The 22097-nt window shown below is 39.7% G+C and overlaps 2 long non-coding RNA genes across 2 annotated transcripts in view; one reads left to right on the top strand and one right to left on the bottom strand.

Annotated features, from left to right (window-relative positions):
• LOC123282297 (uncharacterized) overlaps positions 1-22097 on the top strand; it is a 69937-nt gene that overhangs the window by 39627 nt on the left and 8213 nt on the right. The window lies entirely within an intron of this gene.
• LOC123282296 (uncharacterized) lies at positions 1178-11408 on the bottom strand. The gene is made up of 5 exons (XR_011499492.1): positions 11389-11408; positions 7468-7574; positions 6616-6763; positions 5486-5551; positions 1178-2490 (listed from the first exon to the last, which is right to left on the bottom strand). It is a non-coding gene; the product is annotated as an uncharacterized lncRNA (long non-coding RNA).

The following is a 22097-nucleotide window of genomic DNA, read 5'->3' as shown; positions in this document are numbered from 1 at the left end:
CAAGACATTGTGACAGTTTGGGGGTTTTTTTCCATTTTTATCTAAGCACAAAAACTTAAACTCATTTATTTAGGTTGGGTTTTTTTTTGGTGAGGAAGATTGACTCTGAGCTAACATCTGTGGCCAATCTTCCTCTTTTTGCTGGAGGAAAATTGTCCCTGAGCTAACATCTGTACCAATCTTCCTCCACTTTGTATGTTGGATGCTGCCACAGCGTGGCTAAACAAGCCGTATGTAGGTCTGCACCCGAGATCCAAACCGGTGAGCCCTAGTCTGCCAAAGCGGAGTGCGTGAACTTAACCACTACGCCGCCGGGCCAGCTCCTATTTAGATTTTTATCTACTCAGAATATGTTTATGTTACATTATAAACAAGCTTACTGGAGCTGTTAATTTTAAAGTAAGTCATTTTAAAAAGATGAACAGTTTAATAATAACCTAATAGAAATTAAAAGAATCTTCTAGTTAGCAGGCCTGCCAGAATTTGGGAGCACTTCATTGTGTTTAGTTTAAGCAATATATGTCCTTAAAAGTAATAAAATTAGAAGGATGGTGGCATGAAATAGGTGAAGGGGGTCAAAAGATACAAACTTTCAATTATAAAATAAATAAGTCCTGAAGATATAATATATAGCACGGCGACTATAGTTAATAATACTGTATTGCATATTTGAAAGTTGCTAAGAGAGTAGATCTTAAAAGTTCTCATCACAAGAAAAAAAATTTCTTTTGTAAATATGTGTGGTGTTGAACACTAACTAGACTTATTATGGTGATCATTTCACAATATATATAAATATCAAATCATTGTGTTATACACCTGAAACCAATATAATGTTATATGTCAGTTATACCTCAATTGAAAAAGTAAGAAAATTATTTCTCATTAAAACAATCTAGAGATTTTCACTAAATTAGAGGTGCTCCCCAACAGTAAGTTCAAAATTTCTACTTATGCAGGTTTGACTCTATTTGAAATCTATAGGTGTTAAGATCAAAATCATGAAACATTGTCATCTTTCATTTGCTATGTTCCCTCTCTTTTCTTCTCTTGGTTCACCTGGTAAAGTAACACCTGTACTTTTTTCACTTTATTTCAAGTTCTCAAGAAAGAGGACTGTTGGACACATCTTATGCCAAAGCAGAGGAGTATCACAATTCCACAATGCAGACGTCTTCACTGTATTAAACCCTGGAAACCAGGCTTCAAGTTGGGTTTATTAAAGAGGGCATCATATTGCAAAGCACAGTGATTCTGAATCAATTAGTCAGATCTAAAGCTTTAATTCAACATAACACACTCCTGAGCTAGACACGCTATGGTACGCATTAGCACCCAAATCTTTCCAATATTCCACTATGGGTTTTTCGTTTTGTTTTTGTTAAGCCCAGATTGTTAAGTGATACCAGCCTACGGTGTGTTATATGATCTTACTGATACCGCGGATAAAATATAGCTGCTATTTATTTTGGTAATTTAATATGGGAGAAAGACTTTGAGAAAATCGTGCTGTTCACATGCTATTTCAGGATAACAGTGACCCACCCTGATTCAGAGAAATCAGGTTAAACTGGTCCTCGTGCTTTCCATTCTGTTTTGTAGCAACGTCTTTCTGGGCTATATTTAACCCCAAGAAAGCTGAAAACACTGACCAGGTCAGGGAGGCAAGCCCATTGATTGACTGTAATATAAAAGTGCCACTTCTAGCATCAGAGCAGTCTATATATTGGCAAGTCATTTATGGGTTTTGTACTCACATTTCCAATTTGGGGAGCTAATAGCTTTTTTGAGGAGTGCTTTCTTTCTGAAATCATGTGGAAGGAAGGAGCCTGGATCTGGCCTTCTTCACTTGGTTTATGAAGGAAGTGCGTCCAACCACTATCAAGAAATTCCAGGTGAGAGAAAAAAATAGATGCCACCCAGAACTTTTCTGCCTTGTTCTGGCAGAGTCACTCTAACGAACACAATTAACAGTTCAGAAGTGAAAACTGTCAAAGAGCCAGGCAAACCAGGCTACTTGCAGTTTTCCAAAAATGCCCTACATTCCCCCTCCCATGCTTTTGGATATGTCATTCTCTTTGCCAAGAATGTCAAAATCTTTTGGGAGTGGGTTGGGGTGTTACGTTTGTTCGTTTTTATCTGTGTAAAGAAAAGGGAGGTCATATCATAATCCTCTGAAGAATTTCCCAAATGCACGTGCCTCTTCCCTCTATGCTTCCAGCCCACCTCCACTGGGAACCCTGGTTTATAAGGTACCGAGTTAACTCCTGATTGAGTTGATGTATTTACAATTTGATGGAAAGAAAGATAACTGAAATAACGAACTATTTTCAGTCACTCAAACTAACGCCACACTTGCTTCTTTTTTTCCTTCTATCCTTCTTCTTTCCCTTCTGGTATTTTTGAAGGAATGCTGTATGTCAGGACCTCAGCTGAGTGCTGGAGATGGAGAAATAAATCAGACTTCATTCCTGTGCATCTCATCAAGATCTAGTTAGGGAAACAAAAACATATATAAATGATTCCTTTAGTGAGAAAAAAATATAGATATAGTGCTTCATTGGAATGGGCTAATTATGACTCGAGTGCAATGTACCATAAGGGCCAAAGACCCAAGCAGGAGGGCAAATGTGTGGAGATGGACTTTTGTTAATATCTCTTGGTTGATGTATTGAACACAAGCCTTATATGTCTTCTCAGAGTCCCTCCACTGCCTCCTTCATTCTTTCTTAATCAGTGTCCCAGCCACTCCAAGCTGCCCTTTGCCTTCCCAATTTAGTTGGAATGCCACATTATGGAGCATAAGATCTGGCTTCCTGAGAGGCTGCAAGGAGGCAGATGTTGCAACCTAGAACTTCAGGAAAATGAACGCCCCAGAAGTTGAACCTTGACCAATGGGAAATAAGAGACTAGAGGGAACTCAGAACACAATTTCTCCCTCCGTTATCCTCTTCAAGGACTGCTCTGAGATCTGGTTCTCCTTGCAAACTTAGCAGAAATTTCTTCCCCATGAGTGAACACACTTGTCAAGTGACCTACTACATATTGTGCAACTTATTGTGAAGCAATGGCCAACGATATAAATCCTTACATCACGTTGTTTCCCATCTCTCCTTGTCTTGAGGTGCCTTTTTCCCTAAACTCTACTCTCCTAAGCTTGCACCTCCCAAATCCATTGCTGACATTTTAATCTTTGCCTCAGCTTCCACTTCCTAAAAGATCCAGGATATGACCACTGGATTTGTGACTATCCGATGATTCTTCTCCCATGATTCTAAAGGAATTTTTAAAAGAAAAAATCTTGTTTGAAATCTTGTTTGCATATCTTAGCTATTGCAACTAAGTGCCATTGATAGATGAATGGATAAAGAAAATGTGGTACATATATACAATGGAATATTACTCAGCCATGAGACAGGAGGACATCCTGTCATTTGCGACAACATGGATGGAACTTGAGCACATTATGGTACGTGAGATAAGACAGACAGAGAAAGATAAGTACTGTATGATATCACTTAAAGGTGAAGATTTAAAAAAATAAACTTGTAAAAAGAGAGAATAAAATGGCAGTTACCAGGGAATAGGGGGTCGGGGGACAAGACAGATGCCCTTTAAGAGCACAAACTTTCAATGAGTAGTAAATAAGCCCTAGAGATTTATGCACAGTACAGTGAATATAGAAAACAATACTGTATTATAATCATCAACTTGCTGAGGCTGGAACTTATTTAGTCCAACTACTAAAAAGAAAGGACGATTACGTAACGTGATAGTGGTGCCAGTTATCCCTATAACGGCAATCACAGTACAATATAAAAATGTATCAAATTAACATGTTTGTTAATTTGCTACATAAAATTTACACAAGGTTATATGTCAAATATATTTCAGTTAAAAAAGAAATGAGGGGGCTGGCCTGGTGGCACAGTGGTTACGGTCGCATCTTCTGCTTTGGTGGCCTGGGGTTTGCTAGTTCACATCCCGGGTGCAGACCTACACACCACTTATCAAGCCATGCTGTGGCAGGCATCTCACATATAAAGTAGAGGAAGATGGGCACCGATGTTAGCTCATAAAAAAGAGGAAGACTGGCAGTAGATGTTAACTCAGGGCTAATCTTCAAAAAAAAAAAAAAAGAAAGAACGAAAGAAATGAGGGCCGAGCCCTGTGGCTAAGTGGCTGAAGTTCCACGCATTCTTCATAGGTGGCCCAAGTTCACAGATTTGGATACTGGGCCCCAACCTACTTCACTCACCAGCCATGCTGTGGAGGTGTGCCGCATACAAAAAAGTAGAGGAAGATTGGCACAGATGTTAGTTCAGGACTAATCTTACTCATCAAAAAAATAAATAAATAAAAAGAAAGAAAGAAATCTGGTTTGTTTATTCTATGTATTAAAACCAAAATTATTTAAATACTGACAAGCCATTTTCTAGTGATTACATAACCTCAAATGAGCAAATATTTATCCATTTTCTAGTAAGTGGGATTAATCTATTCAAGGTGTGTTTGTGGACTGGTCCTGAATCTGTAAATTATGTAGAAGCTATAGCTAGCCGTCTCTTCTTCCACAGTTGGTTCTCTTCCTGGGTAAATTCAAGGGTTGTGTAAGACAGAGAACTTGAAAGTTATTTGCAAAGTATCAAGAGACTAATTCTCATGATTTGTCATAAAGTAGCCATTAGGAGCATTTTTCTTCCCAACCTAACTTTCTTCTTGAACTAATCCCACACATTTCATATTCCTTCTGCTCTACATCCTTCCATACAAAGAATGTAGGCCACTCCTTTCCTGTTGCTTTCATTTTTATCCTTTACCTTTGGTAGAAGCAAAGGTCTCTGAACCACTATTATCCGCCTTTCTCCTCAACTTCTTGCCAGATAGTGCACAATCTATATGGAATTTCATATTTTTTCCTTAGGAAATGCACAAGAATTCTATAACTTTTGTTTCAAGTTTTACATACTCATCCTTGAACTTTATCTGAGTATCTTTCCTGACACCTGTCTCAAATTTTCCACTAAGCACAAACTGAAAAGGCAAGCTTTCTCAACTTGCAGCAAACACCAATAGTTCAATGACAACAAGTGTTTGAAGCAAATAAAATTTCAAATACAACCACCGCTACCACCCACCATCTTGCAGAATATCAGCTCCATGGGGTTGCCTGCCTCTTTGGTCACTGCCTATCCCAGGAAACTGGAATACCTGCAGCACAATAAACATTTCTTAAATGAGTGAACAAGTCAATAAACGTGCACAACTTTATTTAAAGTTCATGCAAACCTACTCAGGATCATGCCTCAATCCTACCAATCCTTACAGGTGCTGTGTAAATGCAACACCTTTAAGAAGACTTTCTTGAACTTCATTCCATCCCTAGGACATCCTCCATCCTTTGAACACCCATGATGTTTTATCCGCCCATCTCTTGTGACATTTATCAATTTCTGCCTGGAATCGTATTTGTATTTGTACTTACATCTTTGGGTTCCAGTTCATGTTCTTATCCTCCACTGGCATCTAGCGCAATGCCTGGCCAAACTTCCTGTGGTTGAATAGGTGGTCTGTAGATCATGGGTTATGAAACCAATTCAAACCACAACCTTTGGAAATGCCATAGTTATCCCAACCAAATTAATATGCATAAATAACAGGAAATTAATTCTGATAATTCTCTGTGTAAGCAACCAAACAAACTTTTTGTTCATATGCTCAGCAATAGTTTACTAAGTCATGTAGTCCATGCTAGAGGTTTGGGTGGAGGGAGCCCATGGCAAAAATTACATCAATATCACGTTTCCTCAGACTAAATGCCTTAAGCATTCATTTGCTGATTTATCTTCCACTGCGTACACACTTAAGGCAAATTGTATTATTGTTATTACTCATTAAAGGAAAACACAGGTTTTCTCCCTTGTACATTTCTTCTGGTTGACCCCAAATTTGCTTTGAGTCCATTGCTCTAACACTCACCCCTGGCTTTCCTTAAAACTTCTGGATCACAATTCACCCAGATCATTAGCAGTTTTCTTTCCTTCTTGCATGATTTCTGTCTGCCCCTGGGTGGCTTGATTTTAATTAGGAACAAAAGAGTATAATGGAAAAGTTTCAATTGTAAACACATAGAGATTCTGTTGGCAAATATGAGTTTGGCAGAAGAAAAGCCCATGGTCAGCTTAGCTGCAGTTTATTGGCTCAAAAACAAGAACAATTTTGAAGGAAATTAGGATAGTTTTTTTAAAGTGACAATTTTCTCCATCAGGTAGATTACACTATTTCCTGTTATTTTAGGATGCTGATATTTCACTTATACATTTTCTCCAGCTCCCATAAAATTTTCCATCTGGAGGGTACTTTTCTAATCCCTTTGTAAGCCTTTGGATTCAGTTTCTCCTTTTCTTTCTTCCCCTCTCTTTCTTTTTTTGTTTTTTGTTGTTTTCTGAAGTGTCAGTCTCTAGCAACCTTCATCAGATACAAGGTAACACGAGTTTACATCTTAGCTAAGGAGCTTATCCACTCACAGGGAGCTGCCCATATAGCCCTGGAGGGCAGAGGGTAGGGGGAGAAACCAGACTCAACTACTAAAGTTACCTTTGCTTGAAAGCTTACCTCATGCCTTGAACATCTTACAACTAAAATCCTTGAAAATTAAGACTCCTAGGGCTTCCAGCCGATAGACGTTTTTCCACGAAGGAGATGAAAGAGCAGGTACAGCCGGAGTTTCTTTCAAAAGAGAGGAACAGCAATTGCCTGTGGTCTGTAGGAAAAAAAAATAATAAAGTAAATGTTCTTTAAAAGCTTTAATAGTACCAAGTGGATCTTTTTCTCCCTCTTCTCTCCCGGTGGAATTGTAAAGTCTTGCTAGGCAAAGAGCAGGCAGAGGAAAAGAAAGAGACAGAACAAAGGCTAAAGCATCATGTGGATAAAGTTACAGACTGATTACAACTCATGTGATGAATTTTTATTACCGATGGAACAAAACGGGAAACATTTCTTTCTTTATGGACATTATTTCCTGTTTCTGGAATACAGTGGGTTGTTTCTTTCATTTGTACAACACAGCAGGTCAATTGGGTTCCCCTTGTTCATCTTTGTTTATTGGCCAGGCAATGGTTTAATTTTTTCCACACTGGGCAAATCCTTGTCCTCCCGCCTATTCCTGGTGGTCCTGTTCCAATAATTTTGCCATGACTTCCAGAATTTTCATAGCATCCCAGGAAAGTTTGTTTAGAGAAAAACATGGGAATGATAATAAACATGTTTACCAGAATTTTTAAGTAGGAAAGCTAGGAATGAATATTGAATTCTAAAAGGTGAAGCACGTCCTCTGTTCACCTGAAGGAGAGGACGGACAGGCTGCTGGTTGTATGATCAGTTGGGGATGTGCACCAAGTTCCCACACAGCCATGGACAGGGCTCAGTGGACCAGTGGGTTAGGAAATGTAAGCAATGTTCAAGAACCTTTTTTACGGAGGATTCTGTGGCTTTAAGGACCATAACATTGCCCTCTTCCTTTTCGGTGGTCTGGAGTATAATTCCAGTTGAGGATTCAGCCTGTCTGCTTCATTCTACAGGCAAAGAAAATACAAAAGTTTAGATAATTATCTAGGTAATTCGAACCAAAGCAAAACTACTGGGGAAATAAAAACTTCACTGCATTTCCATTCAAAGAGCACCTTGATTGCTCATCTATGCAAATCAAATTCAAAATACTGCCTGATGTAGTAAAGACTTGGTTTGTCCAGTGAATGAAAGAATGAATGAGTGAACGAGCAAACTGAGCAAATTGCAGGCTTCTCTTCCACTCTCCACTTTGCCTAAATCAGTAGCACCTCAGCACCTGGGCTGAAATATTTTATATTAAACATCTTACATCTCTTCCCCAAACATTTTACACTAACATCCAAAAATTGCCAGCTATTTAAAGACTCCTGGCCTACTTTTATGCCATTGCATTCTTGCCACAGTGAAATCATTACTTGAAATTATGGTGCTAGCCAAGGAATCGCCCAGTCTTTGATTGCCAAAACTATCAAAATTGAGTTTTTTCTGGGGACTAAAATTATCTCTTGGAGAAAAATATAACTTACTAAAAGGGGACTATTGCTTACAGGGGCTAAAACGGAAAAGCACATTAATCTATTAAAATTCCAAGAATGATTTATTCATTAATTTAAACGAGCATTTATCATTGCTCTGAGTGGTGGTTCTATTTGGAGTGTGGCTTTTCTCATCTTCTCTTTCCCCCATTTAGAAGGTAAATATTCTTCAGACTTTGTATTTCAAGAATAATGTATGTAAGCAAAATCAGCAAATGCACACAGAACACGGGCTAGTTTCATTTTGTGTGGCCTCTTCTAAGATGGTTAGGCAGATTTGTCCTCCCTAAAGGTTTCAGGAATTTTTATACACACATCGTCCTTATTACTTGAAGTTGTCAGTCTTTTACTTCAAAATGATGTGTAGGTAAGGGGAAAACCTTGTCCTCTCTCTTCATCCAAATTATCAAAACAACATGTTTGCAGTTATCAATGCTGAGATGAGATAAATTTGACCACTAAGGAAACGATGAGGGAAAAGTCCAGTAGGAAAGAATAGAAAAGTTCCTATTAGATTGATTTGGCAACTTAACCAAATAATCTGAGAGACTTACCTGGCTAAATCATTTTTAAGTAGAAAAGTTAATAATGCTTTTAGGTAGTGCTAGAGGTAAAAAAAAAAAAAAAGGCAAGAAGGTGGAGTTTTGTGAGGTTCTTTTTGCAGGCAAGGATTCGCCCTGAACTAACATCTGTTGCCAATCTTCCTCTTTTTTTTTTCTTCCCAAAGCTCCGGTGCATGGTTGTACATCCTAGTTGCAAGTCCTTCTAGTTCTTTTATGTGAGCCGCTGCCATAGTATGACAACTGACAGATGGGTGATGTGGTTCCGTGACCAGGAAATGAACACGGGCTGCCAAAGCAGTGAAAGCACTGAACTTTAACAACTAGACCATCAGGACTGGCTCTGGGGTTTTTCAATTGTGGTAAAATACACATAACAAAATTTACCATCTTAACCATTTTCAAGTGTACAGTTCAGTAGAGTTAAGTATATTCACATTGTTGTGCAACAGATCTCCAGAACTTTTTCATACCCATTAAATAACTCCCCTCCTGCTAGACCCTGGAAGCCACCATTCTACTTTCTGTGTCTGTGAACCTGACTAATCTACATACCTTACATAAGTGGAATCATACAGTATTTTCCATTGCTACTTGCTTCTTTCACTCAGCATGAATGCATCTCATTATTTTGCTTAGCATAAATGAATCCTCAAGATTGTTATAGTTATATGTTATATATGTTATAACATATGCTATGTTATAGCATATGTCAGAATCTTCGTCCTTTTTAAGGCTGAATCATACTCCATTGTATGGATATATAACATTCTGTTTGTCTGTTCATCCATTGGGAAGCTATTTGTTTTTACTGACAGATTTGCAAAGATGTTTACTAATGTGTCATCATCATGTAGACATTTTGTCCTTCCCCTGAAAAACATGACATTTTCATATCAGAAAGGGAAAATAGGAAATGATTGCTTACATTGCATTTCCCACAAAATGATCTCGCCTGCCCCAATCAACACATAAATATTTTGACTTTTCAAAATGTAGGTATCTGAATCATTATATTCTATCACCCATTTGATGTAAATACAAAGTGATTAGAACCTTAAAGTGTTGTTTGTAAGCCAAACTCACAGTCCACACTTCTGGAAATTCAGGCTGTAATAGTACAGAGTGAGCTTTTGGATGTTAAATTTTAAGGAAAACATACCTTTTATAAGTATATTAACTCAGCCCTGGTCCACCCTTGCATTGTTCAGAGAACACTCTTCTGTGAAGGTACTCATTTTGGGCTGTTAGTATGCCTAAGAAAAGGAAAAATTTCTTTTCCATGTATAATTTGTTAGTCCATTTCCATTCTAAGTGTGATAGGGAGGCTTTTAGGTGGTAAGATCACTACTTTGGATTTAATATTTATAAGGTTGCCAGACAAGACATAGGACACCCTGTTAAATTTGAATTTTAGATAACCAATGCAGAATGTTCTAGTATAAGTACATTCCATGCAACATTTGGGACACACTTATGCTAAAACATTCTTCATTGGTTTTCTGAAATTCAAATTTAACTGGGCATCCTCTATTTTTATTTGCTAAATCTGACAACCCTGGGTGATTTCCACCCTTGTCTGTGGGAACTTGAGCCTCAAGAGGCAAGTAGAAGACACAATCAAATGCAAGTGTTATAACACTAGGGGGCGCTGTAAGAAACTGAGAGTGAGGCTGTTCTGGGAGTTTAATAAGGTCTGTAGTCCTTGGTAAGAAGAGGGCCTGCCCTCCCCGCCACACTGCAGAGAGCAGTGAGGTCCACGTGAGGATGGATGTGACATGAAGGTGTTGTAACCATCAGAGCCACACCAGCCAACCCATCAGGGACAGGGCACAACCAAGCAGGCCAGATCACTGGTGACAGGGGAGGCCCAAGCAGCCACCAGCCAGAGCAACAGAAGCATCAGCTATGGCTACAAAGCAGCTGATCAGACACTGGCCTCAGCAACCACAGTGAAAGAATGTTACTTGCTTCCAAGAAGGACATCCGAACCCCCCATGTATCCTGCCAAAGGCGGGGAGTGGATATTTGGACACTGAAGTTCTAATAGTTCTGGTGATGGGGCTCATTTCAGAACTTCTATTTAATCCCATTACCACAGTGCTTTTGTTGCCCCTCCCCACCCTGCCACACAGACACATTCCCAGAGTGACGTTCTCAACAGCCAAAGATAACCAGACTTCTCAAGAGCGGAAAACACATCATTTGCATCCCCTGTCAATTTCCCAGAGTAGCTGACCCCATGTACTGCCCTGCTCTTCCCACCTTGCCTTCCAATGAGACACCTCCAGAAACTCAGACACCTCACTGAGCCCCCCAGTCCGTCAGGTATAAAGGGAAACACTTCAAATTTAAAGAGATATTAGTGATGCCAAAAATAATAAAACCAGTCAAGGCCAAAAAATACAGTACAGATAAGTCTCAGTAAATACCAGAGTATCAGTCCTGAGCATAGTGTTCTATTTTTGAGGTACTTCCTCTTCTGCATCCTTAAGAGAAATATGGGAATTGTAAGTCACACAGTCGAAAAGCCAATAATTTCTTCATATCCTCCCTCCAGCTTCACACTTCACTCATGTTCTCTATTCAAGAAGCTCGACAGCTTGGAAACCAGAGACTAAAATTCTGAGAAGTCGTCCACCCACTACACTTACCTTCTTTTAGAAAACACAAAATCCATTTGAAATCAGAGTGAAGTGTTTCTATCAGCTCTGAACGCTTACCTGCCCTGGTCTCTCTTACCAGAGGAAGAAAATGTGAAAATGAAGAGTCATAGGCTTACACAGTGACATGAGTCACATGCTGGGTGCAAAAATCTAGGCTTTGGATTTATCCAAGAGAGGAGAAAGACCGGCTGGCTATTCTGAAGAAAATTGCTTGCAACACATTACTAAACTTTATTCTTCTTGGGAACAAAGCTAGAAAAAGCAAATTGAATAGGGACTTAAAAAAATGAAGCCTGATTTAACTCTCCACTGAGAGGGCCTAGAATTTACGGTGACAGAACAGAGAGTAATTGCCTGGGAGGTTTTAAGATCACCTCCCTGTGAGATGATTGCTCATATGATATGATTTGAGGTTCTGGAAAACGTCTCTTCGGTTGTTCTGCCTTGTGTGCCCAATGTTGTCAGCATGAATTAATACAGACAACTGTGAAAATGCATAGGGAGGTAGAAAATAAATTCACAAATAAACTATATCATTGGCAATTTGCAACTTTGGTCAAAAAGATCGCCAGAGCATACATCTATTCAAAGCATTCTGCTTCTGGAAAAGTAAACCAAAGTCTATAGCCAACATACTAGTAACAAATGTCTTGTCTTTGTAAAGTGCTTTATAAATTATAAAACTGTTTTATATACATTTTGTCCTTTGATTCTCAGAATATGTGTGTGAGGTGGACATTATTGTTCCTGTTTTGTGTTGGAAGAAACCAAAGATCTCAGCTACCTCTCCAGGATCATTTCTCTTACCACTGTCCCCAATGTCCCCAGGCTCCCACCTGCTTTCCTCATACTTCACGTTCCCAGCAAACTGAAATTCTCTGAATTAAAGGGTCAGGCTAGCAGTCCTCTTGTCTCTGGACTAATAAGATGCAATTCCTTCTTTGCAAAACATTCTTTCCTTAAATATTCATTTCACCTTTGAAGTCTCAATTTAAAGCATGCAAAAGCTTTATCTGATCCTTTAGGGCCAATGTAGCTCCTTCTCTGTGCTGCCATGGGCTCCTGCATTTGCCTAAAATAGCACGGGTGGCTCTTGATTATAATGACTTATTTAATGGTCTGTCTTCTCCATTCAGCTTTAAATTCCATGAAGGCAGAAATCACACTCAGTGCCAAAAACAGTGCCTGATATAGGTACCTAAAAAATATTGGTTGAGGGGGCTGGCCCCGTGGCCGAGTGGTTAAGTTCGCGTGCTCCGCTGCAGGCGGCCCAGTGCCCAGTGTTTCGTTGGTTCGAATCCTGGGCGCGGACATGGCACTGCTCATCAAACCACGCTGAGGCAGCGTCCCACATGCCACAACTAAAAAAGGACCCACAACAAAGAATATACAACTATGTACCAGGGGGCCTTGGGGAGAAAAAGCAAAAAAAATAAAATCTTAAAAAAAAAAATATTGGTTGAAAAAACGAGAGAAGTGACGTCCCCAGGATCACAGAGAGGTGAATGTCAGACCTGGAACTAGAATCGAGTCTCTGATTCCAGTAAAGGGCCAGTTGTTCCTGTGTTTGGACTAGTTTATGTGCTTTCAAGATGGAAGAGAGTAGTAACCAGGTCAGAGGATGTTCTGAATAACTAGGAGTACAAAATGAACTCTCAGTAAATATTATGCAACAAGATGTTAAAATTCACTAGACAAATTTTGGATATGTCATCGAACAGTTCAGGAGATACTAAAGTCATACTATTGACCTTGTCCTAGTGGAAACTGTAGCTCCAACATGAAAAATACATTATGTAGTTTAAATATTAGCCCTAATGTGCTTTAAAAAGTGTCAAACTGGAACTCTACCATAATCTTCTCCCTCAATTAAGCAAGTTTTGTGTTAAATGCAAAGATGACATGGCCTAATCACACACAATGTTCTATGCAAGCTGAACGGCTGAACGTAGGAACTCATCCTCGAACAAGATGAAAAGTATTTCTGATGTGGTCTCATCATTAAGGACTCAACCAGATGAGTCAACATTCTCCATCACCATCAAAGTCATCCTTAACTTGTTTATCTGTCTACATTTGTTACATTGTCTTTTTTAACATTTATGTCTTTCTCCTTTGCTTTCGCTTTGTGTTCACCTAAATTAGCATTGAAACCCTCTTTCTCAACCAAATGTTCCTGACTGATTTCTTTTTTCCACCTTGGAACAGAAGAGAATGACTTACATCTGAATTCTATCGCTCTCACTTTTTTGGCCAGTCGGGTTAAGTAATTGGCTTCACTGCTTTCCTCCACTGAAATGACGGGTTATTGCACTTGATTACTCAAAGTTTACAGTTATCTCAGTTTGAGGAGATGAGTTAACATTCATTTTGCAATTTAGAAGCTAGAGCATCACTTATGGTCACAAAATATAGAGGCTTGAACATCAACTCAGCTCAACCTGAAACAATCTTGAATCTTTCCTTCAAATTCAAAACAGAAACTTCTATAAAGATAGTTTCCCTACTTTTATAGAGACTCTTAAGCTCTAACTCTTCATATTTCCTTGGAAGGGAGTGAAATTCCATTTCACTCCCAAGAAGGGAAAAATGAGAGAAATGTTTTTGTCCTTTCTATCTTTCATTCACTCCCTAAGAGCGAAAGAGTGAATTATCAGATTGGCAAGAATGGACGAGAGAACGGAAGATGCCTCACCTAGAGCCTTCCAGCACATGCAGGCATTCTCTCCATCTCTGCTCCTCCACGTGGTGAGCAAACTTGTCAGTATATGCCCCTGCCAGGCACAGCCTGCGGTGTTCTAGCTGCGCTGTCTGTGGCTTGGTAAATTGGGTCAATTTATGGGGAAGAAATTAGAAATCCTGATTACAGCCTCTCCTTTAAGCCACGTTTTCCAATCTGCTATTTCCAATCTCAAAGCCGATATTCATTTATCTTATCCCACTGTCCATCTGGCTTAGAGTCTAGAGGAAGACAAGAGTATGATTAATTACTCATCATCTCAGAAAGTGTCTAATTTTATGTTTCCTCTCAGAACCCTGGGCTAATTACGTCGCTTACATCTCACTGCCACCAGAAAAAAATGCAGGTGTTTACAATCTTACATACCATAGAATGAATCCTGCTGCTTACTAGATTTGTGACCTTGGGCTAAACAAATTAACTTCTTTTTGCCTCAATTCTCTCATTTCAAAACAGGACCCAAAAGAGCTACCACATTCTGTTTTTATGAGAATGTAATGAGTTAATTATATACAGCTTCTAGCACAGTGCCTGGCATAGATAGGTCTTGGTTGGAATCCTAGCGCTGTCATTTACAAACATTAGGATGTTTCCCCAACGTATCCATAAAGATAAAGCTAAGCAGAGACTAGAGGATGTTATCTGCATAAAGCATGTCACTTTCATCTGAGGAGAGACTGCATTATCTAAAATAAACACCTTAGGTGGTTCAGATTCAGCATATATGGTTCAGCTGTCCCTGTCTTTCCTCCTGGGGGTCTTTCTCCATAATACTCCTGAGGAAAGTATGTATAAAAAGCTTCTTTATACTGTAAAGCTAAAGAAATAGCACCTGGTCACCCATTCCAGTGGTAAACCAAACAGAGATCTACCATCTTCCCCTCAAGCCTGCAGCAGAGTCTCTTGAAAACCTCACCAGGAAAGTCTCTGAGATTTTCAGCTCTCATGAGCAAATCCAAGTGGGTTAGATGGCGGAGATAAAGACCTCACATTGGCTAAGTGGGGCCATTGTGTTTGAACAAACACCTTTGAAAGGGAGGGATATTCTTTGAATGTTTTCCCCTCTTAGAAACTAAAACCAGGGGTATTTAGGATTTCTTGATCCTGCCCTCTTGTGTAATTTTCTTTTCATTCTGAACTCCATTTTGCCCTAGTTGTCATCACTTCATATTCTATGGACTGTATAAGCTCTCCTTTGTTCCTACTATTTTAAGCTTCCTCCTTATCACGGGACTGATATTTGTTCCTTCCTTGCTCAATGGACTTAGCATTAGGTCTGAAATCCCTAGACAAGCTGGAGCCACGCTGTTGAATCCCAGGAGAGCTAAAGGGGTCCTTTTTCTTTCCTGGGGTGTTTGCAGTTTCTTCTCTGATGTTCAAATGGCAAAAACGAAGCAATTATTTCATCGAATTGGGGCTCTGAGGGCATTTTTACCCTGACAAAATGCTATGTCTTACTAAAGGAGGCTGGCTGGGGGTTGCCCTGGAGCTTTCTATAATGAGAAAAATTGGTTTCAAATGGGAGCTGTGGGGTGCGTGTGTGTGCATGTGTGTGTTTGCGTGTTTTGATTTTTCTGATGCTACATGTCAACGGAAAGTAATTAACAATTTTAGTATTAATTTGAACCCAAGGCCAGTCTTATCCACATGTGGACTGGGTAGCTGTCTAAGGCACTTCAGTGTCTGTACATGCTTGTTAATGCCTGAAGTTACCTCTGTTGAGGAGAGAGCCTTTCAATCAACAATTGTGGACAAGGACTAACATGAAAATGAAACTAAGTAAAGCAACACCTTGGCTAAGACAGTGGTTCTCCACTTGGTCTATTTCCACCTCAGCACACCTGAAGGACGTGACATACCAGTACTACAGTGGTTCTCAGTGACCGTCATTCTCACCGGGCTGAGGCTAGGGAAGCAGAAGGCTTTAAGAATCACTGACAACAATTCTTTTTTGAAGAATAAGATTTGATAGAGAGATAGACACTGGGAGAAAGGAGCTACAGAATGAAGAGTTCAAGATCACTGAAGGTAAATTTGGAGGACTTCTTAATCCTGCCCAAGGTTGGCCCTGTCATAGCCAAAAGCAAAAACTGTTCTGCGCAGCACTACAGAACTGCTGGTACAGAGTTGCTACACCACGGAGACTCTCAGCTAGTACTTGATGGCTCAAATCACCCGGCGCTTTATATCTACTCTTAAGAGAGTCTGATGAAGCCCAAAGTATGCAGCCACCCCTGCCTTCTCAGATGCATAACAAGTCCAGTTCTCTGCAGAGCACGTAGAGACCCCATGGAAGCACCAGGCAGAATGTAGGATGGATAGATATGAAGGTACAAAGATAGGAAGCCAGTCACCATTCCTTAAGGTGTATTGTGCGTCCCATACTAAAGAAGGGATCTTATACGTGCTTAGTCCTTATACCTTCTCCATGAGGTGTTAGTATACTGTTTTTAAGAAGAGGAAGTAGAGTGTTTAAATAACTTGATCGCTCCAAAAGGTTTCAGTCTCTCTACAACATCATGTTCTTCTCTTCCTTCATATTCTGAAAAAATGTTCAAGATCCACAGGTAAATTTTCCAGCTACTGGATAGATGGACAATCCTAGCCCAATTGCCTGAGTGGGTGCTTTTTCAATGAGTGACATATTTGGAAGCATTTCTGGAGCTTCAAGCTTTGTGTTTCCACTCTAACATTATAATCAGGTATATTAAGTATGACTCAGGGTGAACTAATAAAAGTGCTCACAAATCAAACCACACGGTTTGTTTATTCCTACAGACTTATGGAAGGAAGACTGGACCACCATTCTAGGTGTGAATTATGGTCCGAAGCTTGAAGCTAGACAAGACCCTACTCTGCCTGACAACCTCCCAGATGAAAAGCTGGATTCCTGGTTTGGTCTTGGGCAGTGATTCTTAAAGTGTGATCTTCAGAGCAGCAGCAGCAGCCCCTGGGAACTTGTTAGAAATGCAAATTCTCCAGCTAAACCCAAACTTACGGAATAAAAAACACTGAGGGTGGAGCTGGGCAATTGTGGGCAATCATGTTTTAACAAAAAGCCCTCCAGTTGATGCTAAGGCACATTAAAGTTTGAGAACTGCTGAGCTTTCCCTCCTCTACCTTGACAATTCCATTGCCCTTTGATCCAATCCATCAGCTAAGCCACAAAGATTGAGTGATCCCCAGTACCAAACTTGATAAGACTGTAAAAGAATCTTCTCCACCCTCAAGGAGTTACGTACACACATGAAGCAAATATGGAGCAATCTGAGCTAGCACAAAATACCATGCTGCATTGTAGAGTGCCGAGTCTTAGAGAGAACAATGGGGCTGTTCCATATGGCTAGCACAGATCAGCCGATTATAATTCAGGTGAGCAGAGAAAATGCATACTCAAACACCACTTCAAACAATGCAAAAGATCTGTGGATTGTTAAACAACTGTAGCAGCCAATGGCTGGCCTGATGCTAATCCCTTAGAAATGGGGTGGCCCCTGGAGAAAACCATAAAGAACAAGAAACTTAGAATCACAAGCAGACCCAGAGTCTACACATAAGTGCCTGTGGCTAGGAACTAGAGATTCACATGCTCAGCGTGGGAAGTACTTTTAGTCATGCATCAAGCCATACTTGTGCCCACAAATAGTAATTTCTTTCTTCTACTTAAGTGATTACAATCGCCATACATAGCCATATGCCTATGCAGACCAGTCAGTGTAGTAGATAAGAGAATTGTATTTTGGGCTTGACTGGCGCAGAAAAGATTGAGGTACCACAGTTGGTCAATAGAGAACTGGCTGTCAATTAGCCTTTCACTGAGTGCCTTCTGTATATAGAACACTTATTGGAAATAGGAGGTAGTTAAAACAGTACCCACTTTTGAGAAGTTAAAAAATGTCATAGAAACGCCACAAATAACAAACAAACAAAAAGCACAAAAGCAGAATCGTGTAAATACGGACTGAATTGTCTTAAGTGAGCAGAGTTATTCAAGGAGTTACTAGAACCAGATTCTGTTAGCAAAGGAAAATGCAACTAAAGTATGGAAAATTAACCAAGGTTGAAGATCTAATTTTAAGAAGAGGAAAATAGAATGGATGATAGTCAGTAGCAAGAGGGGCAGAGGATATAAAGATCAAGAGCATCAATTTGCTTGAGAATAAAATGATAGACCACATTGTAAGGAAGGATGGGAAATGCCCTGGGAGGGTCAGTGAGTAGGGGCACTTGAGATCTCTTTTCTAGAAACCTAACTTCGTTTCTTTAAATTTTACATTCAGAAGTTGATACAGAATTCTGGAAAGAATAATGCCGTGGTAGAAATTTATGCCTCAAGATGACTTCCTGTTGCACACTAGTCCTGAGAGCAAGACAGTTCCCATCTTGCTTTGTGGTTGTGGAGTCAGAGGCAAAGGAGAGGAGACTGAAGAAACAGCACAGAGAACCACGAAAAGGACTGAGTAGAGGTACCAGGGCTTGGTGCGGTTTCTCAACCCCAGCTGCATTGTAGAATCACCAAATATCCAACCCGGACCAGCTAAGTTCTGATCTCTCCAAGCCAATGAGACATTGGCACTTCTAAAAAGCTCTTCCAACATTTCTACTGTGCAGTAGAGTTAAAAGCCATGCCTGAAATATTGTTCCAGGGACAATGATAAAGGAACACTACTGCAGCCAAGGTTAGGAGTCTGATTTGACATATTTAGTTAGTCAGTTTTAAGTGCTTTCAAAACAGGTTAACTGTAGCGAGAAGGAAGAACGAAAGTTTAGGACGAAAGATAGAAAGTGGAAGTTATTAACTTACAGGGGATCTTTCAAGCTGTGTTAGCAGGTACACATCCAAGAGACTACAGAGAGAACAGACAAGCCAACATGGAGATTTGTGGACCATGAGCTTCCATGATTTACAAGAATAATGAAGTGGTTATGGGTCAAAGGAATGGGAGATCAGTGAATGAGAATCAAAAGACGGAGTTGGACCCTCAATCATGATATCCAGTTGAGTGGTCTCTTGTCAATACTGAAATCTGAATTTCACATGATTGTCTTTCTTCCCACCCCTTCTACTGGACTTAGATTTACCAAGTGGTATCCCAGCTTTAACTGTAGACTTTTCCCTTAAAAGTCTTCCCAAGAGGGCTGGCCCCGTGGCCGAGTGGTTAAGTTCGTGCGCTCCGCTGCAGGCGGCCCAGTGTTTCGTTAGTTCGAATCCTGGGCGCGGACATGGCACTGCTCATCAGACCACGCTGAGGCAGCGTCCCACATGCCACAACTAGAAGAACCCACAACGAAGAATACACAACTATGTACCGGGGGGCTTTGGGGAGAAAAAGGAAAAAATAAAATCTTTAAAAAAAAAAAAAAAAAGTCTTCCCAAGAGATGGATTAGGATGGATCAGGGGCATCTCTGACCTCTAACCTGTAAGTGGCACTCCCAGAGGTATTTTCCTCAGTCTCTGCGCTATTTTGTGCTGTGTCTTGCCTAAAATTTGCCTGTGCCTAACTTCAGATAAGTCAGGTATGGTTTAACTATAGTAATAGATCCAAGTATTGTATACATCTAGGATAATTTATGCCCACTAATGTTATTAGTTTTTAATTGAACCAAGCAGAATAAACTGACCTGTCCAGGATATAATTTAATATTACTATTTTGCTTCTGCCTTTCAGCATCAATGCATAATTTTCAAAAACCTGAAATCTCAAAAAGATACTCCTTCATGTATTCATCTTTTGAATCCTGCTTCACTCCAATCATTCTTACATAAGTGGAAAGAGGAACAGATTATCATGATAGGTTTAGACTAGTCATTCGTAGAGGAAAAAGTTGGCAAGCCAGGCACAGTGATTGCTGTGCTGGTCAGACTCTGGCTGATCCTCACTGTCAGTGACCACGCTTGTTGGGGCAGTTCACCAACGTCCCTGCCAGTGACTTTCTGAAACCTTTCATAGTTTGCACAAGTTGCAAATTCACTCTGTATACACATGGTATTGTAAACAAGCATGAGTGAGTGAGAGACAGACAGCATGAGATGGACAGGGGTGGAAGAGGAATGATAGAGACAGAAGCCCAGGGTTACTTTGTGAGAGAGTTGAGCGAGGTTAATTTGGTACATGGTCAGTTCACTAGTGAGTATTTTTATGTCGTGATTATTCTTGCTTCCCTGTGTCATCTCATAACTTCTGAGACTCACACGATTCATTTTCTGATGAAAAGGTACTTACACTGTCCAATATGTTGTAGGATTTGCATTTATGAGTGTATTTTTCTTAATACTCTAGTTGATTTCATCAGGCATGTCTTACTGTTATGACCTTTCTTGTTTGTTTGTTTGTAAAGTGAACCTTTTGATTCACTTCAATTCACCTTCTAGTTTAAAACACGAGTGGTTTCCCATAGCTTTTAGGATAAAGAACAAAATCCCTAATAGGATCTTATGGAAACAACTTGGTGTCCAGTGACAGGTGAATGGATGAAGAAGGTGTGGCATATATATATATATATATATACAACAGAATATTATTCAGCCATAAAAAATGAGGAAATCCTGCCATTTGCAACATCATGGATGGACCTTGAAGGCATTATACTACACGAAATAAGTCAGACACAGAAAGACAGGTAGTGTACGATTTCACTTATATGTGGAATCTAAACAAGCAAACAAACTCAGAAAAAGAGATCAGATTTGTGGTTACCAGAGGCAGTGGATATATGAAGGGGTAACTGGAGAAAGGTGGTCAAAAGGTACAAACTTCCAGTTATAGGATAAATAAGCACTAGAGATGTAATGTACAACATGACGACTATAGCTAACACTGCTGTATCACATATAGGCAAATTGTTGAGAGTAAATCCTAAGAGTTCTCACCACAAGGAAAAATTTTTTTCTTTTTTTGCTTTTTCTTTATATTTTATCTATATGAGATGATGAATGCTAACTAAATTTCCTGTGGTAATCATTTCACAATATATGTAATTCAAACCATTATGCTGTTCACCTTAAACTTATACAGTGATGTATGCCAATTATATCTCAACAAAACTGGGGGAAAAAAAATCCCTAACAGGGTCTATGAAGCCTTGCAGAGTGTGGCCACTGTCCACCTTGTTCTTTGTACTCTAGAATTTGTAAAATGGCTCAATAACAAGTTTGCTTACCTTATTGTATGATGTTTTCTTTTGTTCTCCCAAATTTTCACTTGAGAGATTCTTTATACAGAATAAAGTACCCTAAAATGCAGGAATTAGTCCAATTATTATATTTTCTATATTTTGACATAAAGCAATAAGAAAAGAAATTTTATATTAAAAAAAGCATCCTCTCAGACAGTAGACTAGCTTTCAGCCAGCCTATTAGTGTTGCTATTTAAAATGTCACATTTTTCTTTTCCAAATATTTCTTTTTGGATTTGTCTCTTCTATTAGCCTTTTATTCTCCCCTCCTTCCCATTTTCCTACTTTTCATTATCTCCTGCGTCATTCAAACTTATTATTAAAGTTTGGTGTGAGTGCTGGACAAAATCTACTATGAATCACAAATAGATCTTGTAAAATTTGAATTCTGAAGTCTGATCCCGGATGCCCTCTTCCCTCTAAGCCATCTTGGTTCAGATATGCCAGATTGGAAGAGGGGGCAATATTTGTGTCCTCTGATTCCACAAGTGATGTATTCTTTATAGAAAATGTACAAAGCTTGGAAAAGTATAAAGAAGTAGAAGTCTAGCTCATAATGTTAACACTCAGAGATATTCACTGACATCACCCCACGTGGCCCCAGCTGCCACCATTGCGTACCCCGGCTATTGCATCAGCCCTCTGAGGCCCAGTGTGTCCCCTTGTCTTCCTGTCAGGTCTTCTCCATGAATGGCTTCAAACAAGCCCAGTGGCTTCTATCTCTTTTGCCTTCCTCTATAGAAGTGTCTTTCCTCAGAGAGACACATGCTTCCCTCCCTAGTTCCTTCAGGTCTCTGCTCCAATGTCCCGTGATCAAAGTGATCATCCCTAACTCGCCTACCTGAAACA

The sequence above is a fragment of the Equus asinus genome, chromosome 30 (genome assembly GCF_041296235.1).
Source record: "Equus asinus isolate D_3611 breed Donkey chromosome 30, EquAss-T2T_v2, whole genome shotgun sequence".
NCBI lineage: Eukaryota > Metazoa > Chordata > Mammalia > Perissodactyla > Equidae > Equus > Equus asinus.
The sequence above is the reverse complement of the archived record's forward strand: the minus strand, read 5'-3'. Positions and strand labels throughout refer to the sequence as shown.